We start from the raw sequence: 22468 nt of genomic DNA on the forward strand, positions 1-22468 counted from the left end.
GTGTGCACAGGCATGACTGACCTCCTTTTTGTTGTATGACTTCATTACATAAGGAAGATTTGGCAATTTCCTTTGTCATTTTATCCTTGAATGAATCAATTGACTATTGTGCAATTGACTCTTCTGCCCTAGATTGCACCTTTTATGCAGTGTATTCCAGACCTTAAAAATTTGCTGTGTAAAATATATTCTCATCTTCCTTTTTTTGCCAATTACTTTGGTAGGGGCATCACCAACCTATGGTATTAAGGCCCCTGCCAATGGAAACAGTCTTATTTAATTTGTCAAACTATCTAGAAAGGTTGGATATTATCAAACAGTTTTATTCCCTACTGGTTTGGGTTTGTAACTAGTATGGTCTTTGAATATTTCAGTCGGAGTTCAATATTAATGTAATTTATAATGGTAAGAAGCACACAGAGGCAGCTTACTTTGGGTGGGAAGGTAGTATTGACACTCCCTTTATTCTCCTTATACAAACAAAAAACATTAACACTGTCAGTTATTCCGATTTTCAACACAAAGTATAAATGACAACGTGATGACAGTAATGACAGAATGTGTCAGCTTTAGTTCACTATCGTGAAACCCATTTAACTATTTACATGTTTCACTCACCAGATTTTATTTTTAGTTATAATCAAAGTCTTTTAAAATCTACTTCCTAGCAATATGCAAAATATGAAAACAATATGATATTGGAAATGCTCATCATGTCAAACAGTACCAGTGGTTTTTGTTTTTATTTCAGCTTTTCCAGTAGTTAGTGGGTTTTGCTTTTGTGTTAATATGACAGGCAAGTGTTTTATTTAAAAGGCAAATCATCACCCTAAATTATTAAAACATGCAGTTGTGGAAATTGCAGGTGCTCCAGACGTGATTTTGCTGAGCTCTCTCAAATCACAAATTGTTCCTTTACACTAGATGGTTCTCAAAGACAGTAAACTATTTAAGACAGATAAATGACCAAATTATAGGCTCATTTGTTGTGAGGAAGTTAGTGGAATTTATTACCCAAAGGTGATCTCATCAGTGAATCTCGCACATCTTAGTGCCCTGTGCTTAAGGGAGGATGGCAAGTAAAGCCACCACATGTAAGTTGGTGGCTCCTCATTTCAAATCCTAATCTTATTAGCCTCAAAATTTTCATTAAAAACACAGGTGGAAAGTTTCAATTTCTTAGCCAGTGAATTAAAGCTTAAAATTTTGCTATTTCACTTACAGTTAGAACACTAAGCTGAAACGCCAAAGAGAATTTTGCTGAAAAATCAGTAACTCTTTATTCTCAAAAAAGTGGAAAATGTGAAAACTGATGATGCCTTCCACTAGCATGTTAATAAATAATAGAAGCTATTAGTGTTCATACTGATGGCAATAACAAATATCAAGTCCCTCTTGGTGGAAGGAAAGCAACCCTAAAAAATGAGGTGAACTTTATTTTATCATGATGGAATGCCTGTGTTAGGGGAGAATAGGTAATTGATTTTAATGTGATTCAAACTATGTAGTTAGGTAACACCCATAAACAACTTGTTCTTCAAGTATCATACTCTTGTAAAGTTATTTAAAAAGCAGATTCTCAGTGATTTGGGTAGTAAAATCGAGAACTCGGTTACATAGAGCATCATCTTTATATAAATTAGGAGCAGGAAAGAGTGGGCCATGTCTCCTCAAGATCAGTCCACCATTCTGTAAAATTGTGGTGGCTCTGATTATCCCTGCCTATCCCTGATAACTTTTCGAAGACTCAAATATTCAAAGACTCTGCTTCCTTTTGAGGAAGAGAGTTCAAAACCATTGGAGAGAAAAACAAGGGTTGATAACAAGAGGGCAAAGATTGAAATTAATTTGGAAAATAAGCAAATGCAGTATGAGAAAAGGAATGTACTTTCTGAAAGTGTAGGAATGGCAGTTTCCATTTCGGCATTCAAGATGGCATTTGATGATTTTATGAAGAGAAGGATGTGCAGGGTTGTGGAGAAAAAGCAAGAGAATGGCACTAAGTCATAATTCTTATTTGAAAAATGGTGAACACAGTGAACCAAATAGCCTCCTTCTGTTGGGTAACAATTCTGAGCTTCATCTCTGTATTAAATGGACAATTCCATATTTTTAAACGGTGAACTCTCGCATTGGGCTTCCCCACAGAATGAAATATTCTTTTCCCATCCATTATATCATAATTCCTCAGAAACTACATTAAGAACAGAAATATTGGAGAAACCCAGCAGATCTAGCAGCATCTGTAGAGAGAGAAACCGAGTGAATGTCTTATGTCCAATATAACTCTTCTTCGGAACTAATCTTACATGTTTCAATCAAGTTCTCTCTTCCAGTTCAAAACTTGAATATAAAGCAGGCACAAGCCTTGCTTGTCCAAACCTTCCTCACAAGGCAACCTGCCCAATGCAAGTATTAGTCCAGCAAACATTCTCTGAACTACTTCCAACACATTTACATCCTCCTTAGGTAAGAAGCTATTAACCCAATACTGTACGTAGTACTTTAGATTTGGTCTCAAAATGCCCTGTATAACTGATTCATAACTTCTTGGAGAAAGTGAGGACTGCGGATGCTGGAGATCAGAGTCAAAAAGTGCCACTTTTCGACTCTGATTCATAAGTTTGCCACTTTTCAATTTAATTCCCTTCACAATAAACAATAGCACTCTGCTAACTTTCATAATTACTTGCTGTATCTGTCTGCTAACCTTTTGAGATAAATTCATTTGGACAGCCAAATTCTTTTGCATCTCAGAGCTCTGCAATCTGTAACCGTTTAAATAGTATGCTTCTTCATTCCTTTTGCTAAAATGAACACATTTTTCCCACATTGTACTCTCGTCTGCCAGATGTTTGCCCACTCAAGTAGCCTATTTTGTTCAGTGACCTTCAGTGTGGCATCTGGTCAAATGCTTTCAGGCACCACATTGATATATTCCCCGTTATCCATATTGTTTTTTGCCTGCATAAAATGATAAATTGGTCAAAGAGCGGCACGGTGGCACAGTGGTTAGCACTGCTGCCTCACAGCGCCAGCAGACCTGGGTTCAATTCCCACCTCAGGCGACTCTCTGCGTGGGTTTCCTCCGGGTGCTCCGGTTTCCTCCCACACTCCAAAGATGTGCAGGTCAGGTGAATTGGTCATGCTAAATTGCCTGTAGTGTTAGGTAAGGGGTGGGTTGTGCTTCGGTGGGGCGGTGTGGACTTGTTGGGCTGAAGGGCCTGTTTCCACACTGTAAGTAATCTAATCTAAAAAGGATGTTGACTTTTCCTCATTGCAATGAAATAGTCTTCTGCCATAACCTTTTTAATAGTGGTTGAATATTTTCCCTATAACAACATTTAAGCTAACTGCCCTGTAGCTTACAGTTTTCTATTTCCCTTTTTTTGCATAAAATGGTTTTATTTGTTATTTTCTATACAGCAATTAATTATATTCTGCTATGTTCTCATATTTCCTACAGAGGTTTTATAACCAACACGATGTTGAAGAGGAGAATAATAAAGAAGCCCTGTTAGAAGCAGAATGTATTAGAGTTGAGTTCAGTCATATATTTTGTGAATATGGAATATCTGAGATGAATCACCTAAAGTTACTCAGTTGAGTACTATGGGGAAAAAAGTTCCCAATCCACTCAGAAAAACACTGAAGTTCACTTTTTCCAGTGAGAATATTAGTGCTGAAATTGTTGCTGAATTGAATAATTTTGAATATTGTCTTCAGAATGTCAGCTTTCTATTTGGAACATGGAGAAGCTTGGCTGGAAAGTCCTTAATTGAGATAGACTACATTTCTGTGCTGCATGAAGCCTCTTACCTAACACTGGGAACCTAATGTCTAATGGGTAGAACCAAAAATGTGGAATCTCATCTTCCTTTTTTGTACATTGTTTGGGGAAACTTGGATACAGACTGAAAGTAAATGCAAGAATTACAATGGATGATTCATTCATGCTATTTGTTTCTGAAGCATGCAGTATATGAACTTAAATCTGCCTGCTCCTTCTAAGATTGCATTGGCTGGACCTGTAAGTGCAAAACAACCTGCATTTTGTAAAGGGGATATAAAGGGCTGGAGCAGGTGTTGGAATTCCTTGCACATTTTAGTATGTTATGGGGAGCACATAGGAATGGTACAAGATAGCAGAGAATGGGATGTATGCTTCTGTGACATGGCAATGTCACTCTTTGATTAGGGGGTTGATAGGAGCAGAGGTTCCCTATCCATAGGCAGCCCCCCAAACAAAAACTGACAAGGCAATAAGAACAAATAACTATCCAGGTCAGTCTCAGCAGTTTATCTGCAAGGGCCTGGGTTCAGTGCCAAATGAAGGCCAATATTAGAGAACACATTTCCACATGACAAATGCTACCAATTGCACCACTGGTTCATTTATGACCTAACAGCAATCCTCATTGACCACATCTTATACTTAACATTCATAGCTTCATTTCACCTTGCAAGCTTCACATCCAGTTTCATAGCTTGCTTGCAGTGCTAGCTGTTCAATCATGACACGCTAGCCAAACATGTAGTACCACATTCAGAGTTACACTTTCCTGTGTCATGCAGGACAGGATGGTGGACAACTAAAGGCAGCAGCAGCAGCTACTTGGAGGGAGGTGTAGGTGTATGTCTTCAGGCATTGGTGTATGTCTTCAGAGTTAAAACGTGGAAGGCTGGAAAAACACAGTGGTCAGGCAGCATGCAGGAGAGTCAACGTTTCGTGCATAAGCTCTTCATCAGGAATGGTGCTCACTGTCATTGCAGCAGTTGTGATTGAGGATGTGGCCAGCAGTGAGGTTGAAATGATCAAAGATAATGCACGGTCACACCTAATCTTCTTGGTACTTCAGCCTCATCAAGGTTCCACTGATTTTCAAGCTGCTGTTCTTTCTTTCTGTTGTTCCCCCCATCACAGCCCTCTCCTCTGCTTCTCTTTTTAGATGTTTGTAATTGTAACCTGACAGCAAGGCAGTGGGTCGGGAAGACACTGATGATGAAATACTGCCACTGTGTGTTATTAGACGATATACAGGTACACCCACAGATACTGGCACTCTGCATACCTTAGAGGGGAGACATGCCTGTGATAGACACATCAGGCATGTGATCTGCAGTTAAGAGAGAAATAAAAGGTCATGCATTTGCCAATTTGCCAGGGGTGAGATAAGAAAAGAGTTCTGCTAAAGAGATTCAGATGAGAATATTGATGAGATAGGAAAAGGCTAATTGACATGTATAAAGAAAGGCTTAGTGCCTGTTAAATAGCTTGTAGTTATTGGTGCAGTTTTTCTGTGGAGCTCAGAATTCATCCTTTCCAACATGGAAGCAGGGAGGTCAGTGCCACAGAAATTTACAGACCTAATGATCTCATGTCTGATGTTCAAAGTTTCAGTTTCAATTGCAGCACAGAACATCAGTCATCTCAGCTGTGTACTAGAAATTCAGACAAATGTCTCAGAAGTTCAGCTTGTGATCATACCAGTGCAACAAACTGCTGCGATATTTGAGAGCTCTCAGCAGTCCAGCATTCTGTTCTCCTCTAGACTTGCTGAAGTGCTGCCCTATGGGTGTGGCAATGGCTCTTTGCTCTTTGAGTTCATTGTGCAAGGCCTCCTGCAGACTTTTCCACTGAAAGTCAGCAATGTTCCACCAGGCATGCTGAAGCTTGTGGTGTATGCACCATGAGGCCATGCAAAGGCAGAAGAAGACAGGCTCTAAGAGAATGCAGGAGGCAGATTAGTTGAGTTGGCACTGCATTTACAAGGGTTTGTGGGATCTGGGGGAAGGTGGGGGTGCTTTTCAATCCTCTCCTCAGTAGGAGAATCAACTGGAATCCAACTTGCTTCTTAAAAGCACACCCTGTAGATATACCACTCTGTGGGAGGGATAATTGATTGACAGTGGGATTTCCACCTCTCATTTGGTCCTGCCCTCAGGGGCTTCCGGCATCATCAGAGCTGGGAATGGAGGAGTGTCCCAGAGATGATCTAGGATTTTAGGGCAGTATGGTTATCCCAGAGTCCACATACAGGGAAGAGGGAGTTTGGAGACTGTTTTCTGGCAGGTAGCTGACTGGAGTTAAGGGGATATGACATATTTGTGGGGAGAGGGGAGGGTGTGCCTTGCTGCACATAGATAGCCCCTCCCCTCCCAAACAAAAATATCCAGTAATCTGCCATTTCTTTATACAGATCATTAAAAAGAATCTGCCCATTCCTGTCCAAATGCCCATGCCAGCAGTGTCTTAATAAGTGCAGTGTATTGCTCACATCAGTAATTGACCCTTCAATATAGCAGATGGACAGCCAATTTCAGCACTCATCTGCCTTGAGGACTAAGGAGCTAAGATCAAGGTTGGGCCTGATATTGAAGTTAATACCTAATCAATGTTAAGTGCCCACCCTTCCACTAATGCGTCCAGAGGGTATTTGTTGGTAAAATTATAGGATGGTTTGTTAGATAAAAGGATATCTGTTTAATTTGTGATGTCTTTTCATAGAATTCCCACAGTGTGGAAAAAGACCCTTCAACCCAACAAGTCCACACTGACTCTCCAAAGAGTCCCACCCAGGCCCATTCTCCTATGTTTACCCTGAACTAATGAACCTAACCTCCACATCCCTAAACACAAAGGGCAACTTATTATGGCCAATTCACCTAACCTGCACATCTTTAGATTGTGGGAGGAAACCCACACAGACATGGGTAGAATGTGCAAACTCCACACAGACAGTTGCCTGAGGCTGGAATCAAACCTGGGTCTCTGGTGCTGTGAGACAGCAGTGCTAACCATTGAGCCACTGTGCCGCTGTAGAATTTATTTCAGAATTATGATTAAAAGCATAGTGGGAAAGTAAGAGCAGAGAGTGTGGAAATTGATTAATGAATAGGGTTGTGTTCACAGGTACCATAGTGGGTTGAACTGATCTTTGGCAGCAAAAAGATCGCAAAATACCACACATTTGCCTCTGTGCTAAGCAGGGTCACATTTAAACTGTGCATTTAGGGAGTGAAATCCCTTTTAATACATATCTGTATTTAGATGTAACGCCCACAAAGCAATTTTTAATCTCAGATGAAGAACATTTTGTGAGTAACTCATTTAACCATATTGTTCTTGATTAGCATTATTTTCTTATTTTTAGGGTGAATAGGGTGAATGAGCATTGCTCATTTCTAATTGTTGACAATCTATAAACATTTCCAACATCTTTTGATAGATTTTAATTGAAACTAAAGTGAGGAATTACAAACATTAAATAGTTTCAGAATGTAATTCTGAAGATTGACCATCGTTAAGTTGTCGGTCTTTAAAACGGATTGATTGCTTGACATTTAGCTGTTAAAAATGACAGAATATCATTCCACCCAAGGGAAGAGTTCGGGTGTAGTTTTTTTGTGTTTGTGAGTAAATGTATTCTGGAATTATTTCTTGAGTTTTAATGACTGAGCTCGGCAACTCTGCACTGTTAAGTGTTATTTTAATTGAGAATATGGAAAAAGATGGAAATAAATATCAATCAATATGCAACTTTATACTGCTGTATTTAACTTTTTATGTGTTTCCATTTCTAAAATTGAAAATCTAAAAGAATGCAGGATTCAAGATGTGTACTGTTATGCAATATATTTAGTAGCACAATAAAGGTGATAGATAGCAGTCCTGTTCTTTAGTAACAATGAGATAGAGACCTACAAGTGGTGCTACTGGGTAATGGTCCTAAGCTTTGGTAGCAGTAGAAATGATCTGACAAGTTGATGGAACTGACACAATCGTTATAATGTCTGAAAATAGCTGGAAGCTTTCTGAAGTTTGGCAATGTGAAGGGCTGCAGTGATCCTTAGATGCAGCATCAATTTTGAAGGGAACTCTGGTTTTCAGAAGGGAACCTGATAGTAGGGATTAATTAATGATGGACAGCTGGTATGTGTCAGCAGTGAGGGAAGGTGGAGGTTTTTACCTGATAGCAGTTACACACCATGCCTGGTATCACTGTCTTCTGATGTTTCATGACTCTCCATGAACAACAAAATTAGTGTTTTCTGATTGGTTCCAGGACATTTCTACTTTGCATCTGCCTTTGCATTTTTGCTCTGACTCTTTGGGGTCAATTTCAACACAGAACCATGACTGAATGCCAAATTAGTATCTACTCTGCTCCACTCTCAACCTAATTGAAGACTGAACTCATTGGAACAAACACAGAGAATGAAGGAGAAGCTCACTAGGCCTGGCAACATTTTGAGAGAGTTAACAGTTTGAATCCAGTACTACTGTTATTCAGAACTGAGCTAGCTGGAGGCGTGGGTTTCATTAGTCTTTCATTTGTAAGCCGTAGGTGTCTAATGTGCTCACCATTACAATTCACCCGTTAAAGAAGATAAAAATAGTCTTTATGCCAATCAGAGCTGATTAGCAGCTTGGACTAAGATTAAAAATCACACAACACCAGGTTATAGTCCAACAGGTTTAATTGGAAGCACACTAGCTTTCGGAGCGACGCTCCTTCATCAGGTGATTGTGGAGGGCTCAATCATAACACAGAAATTCTGTGTGACGATTGAGCCCTCCACAATCACCTGATGAAGGAGCGTCACTCCGAAAGCTAGTGTGCTTCCAATTAAACCTGTTGGACTATAACCTGGTGTTGTGTGATTTTTAACTTTGTACACCCCAGTCCAACACCGGCATCTCCGAATCTGGACTAAGATTAGTAGAGTTTGGAAGAAATGTTACAGATTGTAATAGAGTTGTCTGCTCCTGCCCCACTAAAAGAAATGTTTCTCAACTACTTTCTGAGTGGCTTCTGGATCTGTAAAGGGTGTTGATTAAGATTCAAACATGTGTCAATGCATTGCCTGTTTGTATTTGAAACCTGTATTTAGAATATACTGAAAGGTGTAGGGATCGCTCAATCATTTGCAAGCCCATTGCAAAGGTGTAAAAGACCAGCCTTAGAAATGAAAGCTGTCTGTTAGAAGATAGCATAGATAATTAGATCATTTAAAATTCAGGGGTTTTTTTTGAGAAGCAAAAATAACTTAAGAAAGAAGTTTACAAATGCATTTCTGTATGTCTGTCAGTTTTCAATTTAATGACACTTTTCAATTTAATGGACATTGAATAGTGTGTAAACAGTAGATAGCCAGTCATTTTCTTCACTTTGTGTATAAATGCATCTTCATTGTTTCAGCTTCATAGATAAGTGCTTCAGTATGAGATCCTGGTGTCCTTGTCAGAATATATCTGATTGCACCCTCCACTTGTAACTCTACAAAAGAATGCTATGCCCTAACCAATGCCACATAGATATCTATCACCTTTGTGTCAGATTTTAAAAGTTCTAAATGTTATTGGCCTTGTTCATGGTTTTGGCTGTATACACTTGTACTTTCAAAGAATAATGTATTTGAGCCACAAAGTCTCGCACTTAATTGATACATTTCAATATCTTTTGGCTGAACTTACAATCCTGAGTGAAAAAAATATTCTCGTTCTTCCAAAAATGTAGCACCTCAACTTTCCTTTCCAGTAAATTACTCCAATCAAATGTCTGTCAATTCCACTAACCTGCTTATAATGTTTTAAAATATTTTACCATCCTCTACCTTTTGTCAAAATGTTTTGTATGTCAACAATAAGTTGCAATTCCTTATTCCAGTTCCAAAGCATCTAACAAATAGATGCTTTCTAGTCGTCTGATTCCAATAAATTTAATGCCACCAATGGTGCCTAAAAAGGTAATCACATTTCAATATTAGGTGTATGAAGGCCAATGGGCATCTGCAGTTATTTGTATTCTAGTTCTGGTGTAACCAGTGAGCAGTGACCTTCAGTAATGAGATTTGAGGGCAGGGCATATGATACACCAGGCAGAGTCTCCTTCACTTTAATTGAATTTCATTTGCTAAACTATTTTTCACCTATTAACAAATTGGGTGTCGCATCCCATATTTTCTTATGTTACCATTTAGTTCCCTTTTCGTTGTCAGGGTATGCTATTGAATTGAAATTTCTATGAAGCTCTTGCAATGGCTCAAAAGTTAAGTTTTGCAACTTACCTTCCATTGTTCACATTCATTAACAATTTAATTGCATGTAATTTTCTTATCCCACCATAAGGCTACTTTCCTGCACTGTTCAGATATGCACTTCGACCTGAGTCAATACGCAGAATTGCCTAATACCAGAAAAGTACTTCCTCTTAGCAGGTCACTAATCTGGTGATATTTATTCCAGTTCTTAATTACATAGACACAACTAACACTCATTTAAGAAAATTAAGTCTTTTGTCTCTGTCTTCAATGTAAAACAGTCTCGAGGCAAGTCTACGATAGAGAATTCTAAGAAGGGAAATTAATGTGAACTAATTTTTCATATGTCAGTCTCACAAGCAATATATTTTGAATAGACCTGCAAAACCTGCAGATCAGTTGGCAGAGCATAATATGATTAGCAACTTACTTGTTAAGACATGTACTTGTCATAAAACTTCTCTTGTTCCCACGCCTACGGCTGACTTTTGAATTGAACCAGCATGTATTACTCCACTGGGAATAAAAAATATATAGAATGTTGCAACCTCATTTAATCTCTATGTAGAACATTGAGTCATACAGCATAGAAACAGGCCCTTTAGCCCACCAGGTCTATGCTGACCAATAAGTATAAAACTACACTAAACTAATTTACTTACATTTGGTCCATAGGTGAAGATGTCCTGGCATGTTCAGTGCTCATCCAGATGTTGCAAGAATAGTGCCTCCAGCACTCTCTCAGGCAGCACTTGCCATATTTCTACCACCATTTAAGTGCATTTTTTTCAGGTCTCCTTTAAACCATTTACTCCACAAACTTATGACCTCTGGCCTTAGACCGTATCTGCCAAAGGGAAGATCGACTCTGCCTGTGCCTCTCATAATTCTGTAATTCATAATGTCTCAACCAGATCGCCTCCTCAATTTCCTCTGCTCCAAGGAAAGCAAACCCAGTCTCTTCTCATAACTAAGACTTTTCATCACTTACAACATCCTGCACCTTCTCCAGTACAATCATATCTTCTGATATTGTAGTAACCAGAGCTGCACACAATATTCCATTTGGTCAAAGTAATGTTTTATAAAGTTGTAACAAGACTTCCTTATTCCTATATTCTAAGCCCTGGCTCATGATGGCAAACATTCCTTCTTCATTACCTTGTTCATCTGTGCTCTTATCTATAGGAATCTATGGTCTTATACACCAAAGTCCCTTTGTTCCTCCAGACTCCCTGATGACTTACCATTCATTGTGCAGATCCTGCCCTTAAAATACCTCTCAAATTGCGTCACCTTGCATTTATTGAGATTAAATTCTGTCTGCCATTGCTCTACCCAATTTACCAACTGATCAATAACAGACTGTAGCCTAAGACCATCCACCCCAATACCAACAACACATGTGTTTGTGTCATCTGCAAACTTACTAATTGAACTGTCTACATTGACCCACCCTATGAGACTTTTGCATATCCCTACCTCAAATGTGACCATTCTTACCTTGCTAAATCCCTCCTGCCCTCTCTCCTGCTGTGACTGTGAAAATTCCCTCTGTACCTTGACTTTTACACATTGAACTCACATGAAGACAATATGATGGGCCTGTGCTGATACATGAGGATTTTTTTGATTTGATAAAGTTGACCATTGTTGGCTGTTTAAGAAGTTATAGCAACAATGTTCATTGTTTCCAACTGGGAAAAGCTCCTGGAATCAATTATTTCTGATGGGTGTTACATACCAATTACCATAATAGTTCAACCATTCCAGTTAAATTAATTTTTTCTTACTGGATTGTTTCACTTTGAAAGAAATGTATATGGATAGGTTCCTGGGGAGAAAAGCTTCCATCTAAACCTTCTTAAGTACTAGTAGAAGGTCTCATCCTGCCAGTCATTATTGAGTAAAGAACAGAAAGTCTTTAAGTTTTGATACTGGATTAGCAACCTCAAGGTTGTGGGTTCAAATCAAACACCGAACATAGGTTTGGGAGGTGCTGATAGTGACAGCAAAATCAGTATTGAATCTCTTGGATTGAGGGAGTGGCTGCATGTGGCATGGTTTTGCTGTACAAAGAGGCTTTAATGTAGATTGGCAAGGGATGAGACCTGTTATCAATGTTTGCACAGTGACTGTGCAGAGCAGTAGCTGTTGCATCAACACGAACATAATAGGAAACCTATTGTAAACTGCAAGACACCTTTACGACAAACTGTTGATCTCTGGCTCTCCCTGACATGAGTTAAATGCCCTGCCTATACTCTCTCCCTGTCCATCATTGGTATGTTCCCACCTCTCTATTGTGTGCAACCCAGCTCTCATTTATTCTTCTTCACCCATTCATTCATCTAAAACACACTTCTCACGCAACACAGCATGAATCAAACAATGTGTTTTTTTTTCTGTCCCTCCTTGATGATTCATGTGTTTTCAGGTTATTGCCAATGTGGTTTTCCTCAGTTGTTCTTAATTGTATTCAGGTTCCTATAGTTACTATATACAGGCTAGGTTACATATGAGGTTTAAGGTGAGTAAATACAACGCTGAATTTCTCAAACTGTTGAGCCTTTGTATTAGGGCAAATAGCTTGGTCCAACAGGTTTATTTGGAAGCAATACCTGTTAGACTATAACTTGATGTGTGATTTTTAACTTTGTACACCCCAGTCCAACACCAGCATTTCCAAATCATGTAATGGGGCAGCTGAGTCCTTGAGTAGACCATCTCTAAGGGGCTGACCAGGGTGATTGCATGCATTGCTATCCAGAGTGACAGGCAACATCAGGCCATCAGCTGCCAGGCATGACAAGCCATTAGCTATAATTGATTTGCAGGATGGTCAAATTACTGTTGACTGTCAAATCCTGCAAGGCACAAGGTCAAGTTGTCTTCAGCCATATTCCAAAGGATTTGAGACCAATGAGATTGTCGTTTGCAGGCTTTCATGCATGGACTCAGTGACAGCAACCCGCATATCCCTTTGGGTTATTTCGGTCTCCGAAGCCTTTGTGAGTATGTCTGAAGCTGCTGGATACTCCAGGCTGTGAGCTGCAGGGCAGTACCACCTTACTTCATGACTCCACTTATGCTAGCAATAGCCTACTCCATTATTGTTGCTTCCTGCTGCATATAGACATAAAGAAAATGTCATGAGAAATGGAATCACACTAATCTCACTACACAGCTCTAAATAGAATTATGATTCACCAGAGTCTTTGTGCACTTAATAATTCTTCTTTATAGCCTTCAAGGGCATAATTGATACAATTACATCATATACAGCAGGTCTGAGTCATAGAGATGTACAGCACGAAAACAGACCATACGGTCCAACCCGTCCATGCCAACCAGATATCCCAACCCAATCTAGTCCCATCTGCCAGTACCCAGCTCTTATCCCTCCAAACCCGTCCTGTTCATATACCCATCCAAATGCCTTTTAAATGTTGCAGTTGTACTAGCCACCACCACATCCTCTGGCAGTTCATTCCAAACATGTACCCACCCTCTGCGTGAAAAAGTTGCCCCTTAGGTCTCTTTTATATCTTTCCCCTCTCACCCTAAACCTATGCCCTCTAGTTCTGACTCCCCCACCCCAGGGAAAAGAGTTTGTCTATTTATCCTATCCATGCCCCTAATGATTTTTTAAACCTCTATTAGGTCACCCCTCAGCCTCCGATGCTCCAGGGGAAAACAGCTCCTGCCTGTTCAGCCTCTCCCTATAGCTCAAATCTTCCAACCCTTTTAAGTTTCACAACATCTTTCTGATAGGAACGAGACCAGGATTGCATCTACTGCAACAGCATATCAAATGCTGAATGTTTTTGTCAAAAGCTGTGTATTTTTGTTTATCGCTAAATTGGTGATCAAAATTGCTATGATTGCTAAACCAATTGCATACAGTCAATATTAGGGTGAATGTAATTATAATATGGTGGCAACATGGCAGAAATGATTGGCTGTCTATAGCCTGTACTGACTAATGTGAATCTATATTTGGGTGAATAATGCAGACTGCACCCAGCATAGAAACAATCCAATCTGCCCAAATCAATAGATGCTGGTGTTTCTCCATGCAAGCCTCCTCCCATTTTTCTCCATTGAACCTATCCATTTTTTTTTATTATGTGGTTGTCTACCTTCCCAGGAGATGAAAAATTATCTATGTAATTACTTTATCAAAACCTTTCATAAGTTTAAGCACTCTATTCAGTCATTCAGTCAGCCTTTCTTTTCAAGAGAAAAGAGAGCCAGCCTGTTAATGTTTTCTGTTGTCATCTTTGCAAATCTTCCCTCACAAATGCCTGTATATCCACTTTCTAATATGGCAACCAGAACTGCACACAATATTTTAAGGTTTGTCTAACCTGGATTCAATACAGATTTAACATACTTTTCAATTCTATCACTCTAGAAATAACACCTTGAGCTTGGTTTCCTTTTTATAGCCTTGCCACGTGTGACACAACTTCTGGTGATTAATGTACTCTGGAGATATCTTTGCTCTTTCAGATGACCTAAACTTGCAGTTTCACAGTAATAATTGACGTCCTCATTATATGTGCAGATGGCTGCCACCTCAGATGCTGATTATTAAGATATTTGTATCAATCATAAGTTGCTGACAGACAAATTGTATATTGAGTGGATCAACCTGACTGCGTTGATGTCAGACTGAAAAGGTATATTGTAATGTAAGGAAAGTACACTCATCCTTTGTCTATCTATGCAATAGATGAGCTACATTCACAATTCTGTGGTGCTTTATGCAAATTACAATTCTAAATTCAGTAGCACCCAGCTTTAGCTATGTATTCACTTTTAGCATTGGCCAAGTGCTCTTTGAGGTGTTGAGATGCTGCAGTTGACCAAACCTCTTTTTCTGGTCTACTGTATTCATTTTCCTGTCCACAACATAAATGTAATAGCACTCTTGCCCTTACTGGTTAAAAGAAAAGCGTTTTCTGGAAACCTGTCACTGCCTTGATGAACTATCAAGGGAGTAGCAGCAGTTGCTTCTCCCTTTGTGAAGCAATTCGGAGAGTTTAACATGTTGCTCAAACTGTCTCATGTAACATTAGAATGGCACAATATATTGCATAATCTTTTGATTGCCGTTGATTAAATATTTTGTGTCTGGACCAAAAAGATTGATTTTCTTCTTTTACATAGGGCATAATCTCACATTTGTTTTGGTTGTGTCCAAGTTGCATTGAGTTTTTCAGAGGTTTTTTTCACTATGACACCCTAGTGAGTTCTCTCACTGTATCTGCCAAACTCAACTAATGAATTATCTACCCTACCTCTATTGCATCCGTCATGTCCAATTCCAATGGTATCTTACTATGTGCTATTCCCAGGGTAACTCAGCACTCAATAGATATTTGCCAAATGACTGGCATCCCTCATGGCTGTGCCAATTTTAAAAGGCCACTGGGTACCCGAACATGTGCCAGCATTCTAAAACTACACTGCTCACTCAATAATGTTCGTGAAAGATTTCAGAAAAGGGGACGTAGCACCACAGTTCTCTGATAGAAGTCTGGATGTCTTGGTTGACGGGGTCGCGCAAATGAGGGCAGAAGAGGAAGCCATGTCACCAGACCTTAGCAATCTGTTCAGAGGTTACCACTCAGGTCTGTGGCACACCTTTGGCCAGGAGGAATGACCAACAATGCCAGAAGTAGGTCAATGATCTTCTCCATTGCTCCAGGGTAGGTACCACACTCCTCTTTCTGCTATCACTCAATCTGTGCTTCTGCATCACCTCCTACACTTGGCTCCACCACTCTCACTGTCACCTGCAACAACATCCTCATCCACTCTTTCACACCCCAACCTCCCAGACTCCCATATCCTGCATGGCCTGTGTGCAACCTCCTCACTCTCTTGCAACACTTCACCAACATTCAATCACCTGCACCAGGATTAATAGGCTTGCCACCGACTTTCAGCTCACTCAACTCTCAATTCTCCTTTTCTCTCCTGAAGAGACAACCCATAACAGGGCAGACTGAGTGCTTACAAGTGGAGCGGTGCCCTACATTTGGCTCCTTAACCTCTACGAGGGTAGAATCCTGGACCTCGCAGGAAAAGCCCTGATGAAGCTTTTGCCTGAAACGTCAATTTTACTGCACCTCGGATGCTGCCTGATCTGCTGTGCTCTTCCAGCATCATACTCCTGACCCTCACAGGGAAAGACTGGGACTACTGCTATCGAGTTGCAGAGAACCCATGTCCTGTCAAAAGTAAGTATGACTCTGCCTTCCACTGTAACTCTCACATAAACCCCACTGTCAGTCTCATTTGTTGCACATCACTGCTAAAGCCCTCTCTGTCTTTTATCTTGGATACCACCAGCATCTTCCCCACCTTTATGGTGAAATGCTCAACTCCCCCAGAAGACACCTGCTGGAGCTCTGAGGATGAGACAATGAGATCAATGGGCTGAGAAAGTGTAGGGCTACAATCTGGTGAGTTCATCACTGCAATAGCTCCTCAGCTGGATGATGAAGAAATGCCCAAGGTCACTGGCATGTGAAGGACTGCAGGAACCAAGCATCTACTCAGACACATGCATGAGAGGACCCTGTTGTGTCAACAATCAGGGACTTCGTCCACATGCATAGGGAGGAGGATTGCGAGCGCCAGACTGGAATGTGGATGCAAATCACACAACTGTCTGTCTGCCTTCACAGACAGTGTTGCTGACTGCCATGGAGAACCAGGCCCATCTCCCTCAGAGTCTACCAGAGAGGCACAGATACTTCGACTCCATTAGCCCAGCTATTGGTGCTCAGGACTGAAGGCATTGTGACAGAGGCACAGGGAACCTGACTGCATTCCAAGTGTCCCTTTCATCAGGAGACAGGCCAGTGCCAGGAGTCAACCAACTGGAGGAAGAACCACCCACCAGTCCGTACAAAGTGTCCTCTCAGACACTCCATCATTATCTTGCCTGCTAGCCCTCCAACCCTGGAACCTCACACTTAGGATAAAAGCAGAATAATAATGGGACTTAACCCTCCAACAAGAAAAGCATAAAAGATTGAGTGAGATGCTTCCAATTTTGAGATGGACTTTGTTGGACTTCTCTCCAATTTTATCATATATCTCACTTTAACACATGTTGCTCAGATCCATGCCTATGGAGTTCTTCCTCAGAGTAATATTTTACGTTAAATTGTGAGAGTTTATGCATTGCGCTAATAACTTAGATGATTTACTTTCAGGAACTTACGTAGTGTACTTATATAAAGTGCTGTGGGCCAGGCAGCTAGACATTGCTGACATCACAAATGGAGGAGCAAAGGACCTAGTAAAGGAGCTCCACACTAGGAAATTTTCAGATTGAATCATCATTAATTTCTCTTCAGTTAAAGTGCTGAACTTGCCTTACTGCCCAGCTCAGCAGAAAGCCAGCCAAGAATCCTACAGCCTATTCTGAAAATACTTTGGGAGAGCAAGATTATAGTTTTATCAGTTAACCAGCTGACATTTACAAAAATATTGCTATGGATTTTCATAAATTAATTTTTAAACATGTTTTGAAATTTCAGAAATCACAGATTAGATTTGATTCGATTCCCTACAGTGTGAAAACAGGTCCTTCAGCCCAACAAGTCCACACTGACCCTCCGAAGAGTTACCCACCCATTTATGTAAATGACAAAAAGTAGATAGCCCAGCACCGATCCTTGTGGCACTCCACTGGTCACAGGCCTCCAGTCTGAAAAACAACCCTCCACCACCATCCTCTGTCTCCTACCTTTGAGCCAGTTCTGTATCCAAACAGCTAGTTCTCCCTGTATTCCATGAGATCTAACCTTGCTAATCAGTCTCCCATGGGGAACCTTGTCGAACACCTTAATGAAGTCCATATAGATCACATCTACTGCTCTGCCCTCATCAATTTTCTTTGTTACTTCTTCAAAAAACTCAATCAAGTTTGTGAGACATGATTTCCCACGCACAAAGCCATGTTGACTATCCCGAATCAGTCCTTGCCTTTCGAAATACATGTGCATCCTGTCTCTCAGGATTCCCTCCAACAACTTGCTCACCACCGAAGTCAGGCTCACCAGTCTATAGTTCCCTGGCTTGCCTTTATCGCCCTTCTTAAACAGTGGCACCACGTTTGCCTAGCTAGCTAATAGAAAACAGAGTTGGGATGCAGGGGAACTTTCGGCAGCCTGTAACTAGCGGAGTCCCACAGAAATCAATGCTGAGCCCTCTATTATTTACAATACATATTGATGACTAGATGACAGAAATGAATACACTATTGACAAGTTTGTGGAAGACACAAAACAAATAGGAAGACAAACTGAGGAGCACATGAGTCTACAGGGGGAATATAGAAGGGTTAAGTGAATGATCAAAAACTTATTAGATGGAATATACTGGGGGAAATGGGATGTTTACTTTGGCAGGAAGAATAGAAGAGCTTAATATTATTTAACTGAGGACACATGAAAGAAACCTGCATCACAGAGGGATTTAAGTATCCTCCTGAATGAACTTCACAAAGCTGCCATGCAAGTTCAATGAGTAATAGAGAAGGCAAATAAACTGTTGACCTTTTATTCAAAGGAATAAATAAAAAAACAGGAAGCTGTTGTTAAACCTAAGTGGCACAGTGGTTAGCACTGCTGCCTCACAGCGCCAGAGACCCGGGTTCAATTCCTGACTCAGGCAACTGATTGTGTGGAGTTTGCACATTCTCCCAGTGTCTGCGTGGGTTTCCTCCCACAGTCCAAAGATGTGCGCGTCAGGTGAATTGGCCATGCTAAATTGCCCGTAGTGTTAGGTAAAAGGGGTAAATGTACGGGAATGGGTGGGTTGCGGGTCGGTGTGTCGACTTGTTGGGCCGAAGGGCCTGTTTCCACACTGTAAGTAATCTAATCTAAAGCAGTAGTCAGGCCACACCCGGAATGCGTGCACAGTTTTGTCCTGTTATTTAAGGAAAGATGTGCTGGCAGTGGAGGCTGTGCAGAGGATGTTCACTAGGTTGATTCCAAGTATGGAGGCTTTGTTTTGAGATGAGGTTGCGTTGGTTGGGCTTATATTCATTAGAGTTCAGAAGAATAAGAGATTTTATTGAAACATATAAAATTATATGCCTGTTGACCTTTCAGTAAGACCTTGGTGAAAGTGCAGAGTGGATGATTCATCTCATGCTCCTCCAGCAATCCCCACCTTTAGTATTAGTATTTAGCTGAATTGATTCACTCCACATCATGGAGGAGAAAGTGAGGGCTGCAGATGCTGGAGACCAGAGTTGAAACTTGTGGTGCTGGAAAAACACAGCAGGCCAGGCAGCATCCGAGGAGCAGGAGAATCAATGTTTCGGGCATAAGCCCTTCTTCAGGAATCCACAGCATATCAAAAAATTGCTGACGGCACTGGATATAGCAAAGGCTATTGGGTTTGACAATATTCTAGCAATAGTAGTGAAGATTTATAATCCAGAACCAGTTGTGCCCCTAATCAAGTTGCTCCAGTACAGCTAGAAACTGACATCTACACCTCTATCATGTTTGCCATCAAGTTTAATCAAGATGGTTATTATCAGGGTAAAAGCTGAAACTGCAATAGGTGTAGTCATATTTTTTCACAAATGAGCTCCTATCAGAAACTGGGCTTCTCATTTTGTTTTTACATCTTCTTGGCATTAATCAGCATTAAACAGTCTCCATATCTTTTACATGTTCCATCTATCCACAACTTTTTCCAACTTCTATTTGAAAATTCACATTTTGTCAAAAGAAATGACACATTATTAAAAGAAGACTTCTCCATATAATTCCTGTTTGGGAATATTCAATCAGGAGTGCGCCATTGACCTCACGATAGAGAAAGTGAGGACTGCAGATGCTGGAGACCAGAATCGAGAGTGTGGTGCTGGAAAAGCACAGCAGGTCAGGCAGCATCCAAGGGACAGAAGAATTGACGTTTCGGGCATAAGCTCTTCATCAGGACTGAGGCTTGTGGGTAGGGGCTGAGAGATAAATGGAAGGGGGTGGGTTAGGGGGAGGTAGCTGGGAAAGCGATAGGTGGATGAAGGTGAGGGAGAAGGTAATAGGTCAAAGGGGGCAGTGATGGACAGATCTGGAGGGCAGTGTCGAGTTGGAGGCTTGGGACTGGGATAATGTGGGAGAAGGGGAAATGAGGAAGCTGTTGAAATCCATATTTATCCTATGTGGTTGCAGGGTCCCAAGGCGGAATATGAGGTGTTCCTCCTCCAGGCGTTGGGTGGTAACGGTTTGGTGGTAGAGGAGGCCCAGGACCTGCATGTCCTTGACGGAGTGGGAGGAGAAGTTGAAGTGTTCAGCCACAGGGCGTTGGGGTTGGTGGGTGCGGGTGTCCCAAAGATGTTCTCTGAAACGATCCACAAGAAAGCATCCTGTCTTTGCCCATTTTGTCATTCAATGAGATCATGCTGAATCTGTTAGTTTAATACCCTTGGTTTTGCAGCATTTTGTTTAATGCTTTTAGATGATAGAAATCTATCTGTCTCAGGTTTCGTGTTTACAATTGGTCCAGCATCAATTTCTGTATTGCTGAAGAGAATTTTAAACTTCCTCCATCCTATGTGCACACAAGTATTTCCTGACTTCACTCCTGATAGATCTGACTGTAATTTTCAGACAATGGCACCTAATCCTTGACAGCAGACTTAGTTTGTCACTACCTATCCTATCCGTTCACTTTAACAGTATGAAGACTTCATTCACATGTCCCCTCAATGCTTTAGATTCCAGGGAAGATGATCCCAGTTTGTGTAATGTGATCAGGAATTTAAACCTTGGATTGCAGGTGTTATCCTTTCATCCTTTTTTTTGGGCTCCCTCCATGATCTAGCCCTCCACAATGTGGTGCCGGAACTGCACATAGTATTTTAGTATTGAGGGAACATGTTAAAGCGAACAGATAGGATAGGTAGTATTTTAGGTGGAGTCTATCCACAGCTATCTATATTTGTAGCATGATCTCTACCTACTGGTATGCTAGACCTTTTAGATATAAAGGCCAGCATTCCATTTTGCTCCCTGAACATTTTCTTGTACTTTTTCATAACATTGTAATGAGCAACATGCCTGAAATCCTATATTTCTTTGGACATTCATTGTTTCTCGCTTTTCACCATTAGAAAATGCAACTTTTCTATCTATTTTAAGTGTAATTTGTCTGACTACATTTCCCTACATTGTCATAGTTCCTCTCATTCACATAGTTTGTCAATATCTCTCTGTAATAACACGTCTTCAACTCCATTGCTTTTTATGATATCTGCCTTCGTGCCACCAGCATATTTAGATATGTGGCTTTCTGATTCATCATCTTGTCATTAGTAAATGAAGTGAATTTGTATCCTTTGTACCGAGAGCACATCCTGCCATTTAGAATATCTGCCTTTTACACTTATTCCCTGTCTTTTCACACATAGTCAACTTTGTTAAAAAAAAAAGCAAATAATTGCTTTCAATTATTTCAGCATTAGCTAATAATCTCTTGAGGGATTTTGTCATATGCCTTCTCAAAGTCCATACATTTAACAACCATAGACATTCCTGTACCTGTTACTTTAATCCAATTATATTTGTCAGACACATGACTCTACAAATTATTTACAATTTTATGCTCGCTCTTTCTGAGCAACTGAACATTTTCAAGATGTTTGGCCATGCCATCTTTAATTTAAGAATTTCACATAACAAATGGGAGGCTTACAGGCCTACAATCCCCTGGTTTTCCTGTCTCATTTTTCTTAGATAGTGAAATGACATGTATGCTATACTAATGTAAAGAAATGGCTCTTGTATTGAGAAAACTTTGCGAGGTAATAGATAGTGCATCAGTGATGTTCTGCTTTTCTTCATTACTATTATTTTCCTTCTGTTAATTTTAGGAGTCCCTGCCTCTAATGATTTCTGCCATGCTAACCCCTCCTTCTACTGATTGTCAATGCATCATGATTGTTCAAAATGTCCATGTTGTCCTTATTTTGAATACCAGTATCATTTTTATAAGTTTTTAAACAGGTCCTCCTAGCCGCTCTCTATTCCCTAACATAATTGTAATTAAAAACAAAACTTTTTCTTTGAATTCCTTGTAATTTTATTTTGATAATCAAATTGCCCACTGTTCATTGTTCATTGTATCTTTCTCATTTAACTGGGTGAGTGCTTTTTACTTTGCTCTTTCGTAAGCTTTTTGACTGTTGTATGCCATCTCCTAACTTAGTCATCCACTCTGCTTTTTTTGGCAAGTAAAACTTTTGCCTCAGGATAAACTGGTTCTGTATCATATTACCTTTTGGTTACCTGTCATTTTATCCATGAAAAGATCTGGACCGATTAATGTGAGCAGTATGTATCATTATTTTCAAACCAACCATGTCTAAATCTAGATTCAGATT

Source organism: Chiloscyllium punctatum, chromosome 24, assembly GCF_047496795.1.
Source record: "Chiloscyllium punctatum isolate Juve2018m chromosome 24, sChiPun1.3, whole genome shotgun sequence".
NCBI lineage: Eukaryota > Metazoa > Chordata > Chondrichthyes > Orectolobiformes > Hemiscylliidae > Chiloscyllium > Chiloscyllium punctatum.